The sequence below is a fragment of the Anarrhichthys ocellatus genome, unplaced genomic scaffold, assembly GCF_004355925.1.
Source record: "Anarrhichthys ocellatus isolate YVR2014 unplaced genomic scaffold, GSC_Weel_1.0 scaffold54, whole genome shotgun sequence".
NCBI classification, from domain to species: domain Eukaryota; kingdom Metazoa; phylum Chordata; class Actinopteri; order Perciformes; family Anarhichadidae; genus Anarrhichthys; species Anarrhichthys ocellatus.
Window position 1 is genome coordinate 1,614,236 of NW_022280084.1, and position 399 is coordinate 1,614,634.

Sequence of the window (399 nt, forward strand, 5' to 3'; positions counted from 1 at the left end):
CCCCCCCCCCCCCCCCCCCCCCTGCATCTTGGACCTGAAAGCCCCCAAAGCAACAAGACGATCTGCTTCATGTCTGTGCCTTCGCTCCTGTTTCTTTCTGTCTGAGATGAAAGAACATCTGCTCTCAGAAGAAGAGATATTTCTGAGGGAACATCAGTGTTTTTAGTCTTGTGCTCTAAAACTGTGAAAACAGTACAACTAACAAACCTTCAGCTGATTGATGTTTTATCTTTAAAGGCAGAGCTGCTCCGCTGTGAAAAAGATAATTGTTATAATTCAAAGTTACGTTTCATAACATGAGCTTCCTAGTATCGCCCAACTGATGCTGAATGTTTGAGGTCAGTACTGATTAAGTTAAATATGATATAAAGGACAATTATACATTTTAAATCCTACACA

At 41.1% G+C, this 399-nt stretch overlaps 1 protein-coding gene across 1 annotated transcript in view; it reads left to right on the plus strand.

Annotated features, from left to right (window-relative positions):
* LOC116396243 (cilia- and flagella-associated protein 251-like) overlaps window positions 1–393 on the plus strand; it is a 13,241-nt gene extending 12,848 nt beyond the window's left edge. The window contains exon 15 of the mRNA XM_031870734.1: window positions 42–393. The gene's annotated coding sequence lies outside the window, so the exon portion shown is untranslated. The remainder of the gene's footprint in view (window positions 1–41) is intronic.
* The last annotated feature ends 6 nt before the right edge of the window (window positions 394–399 follow it).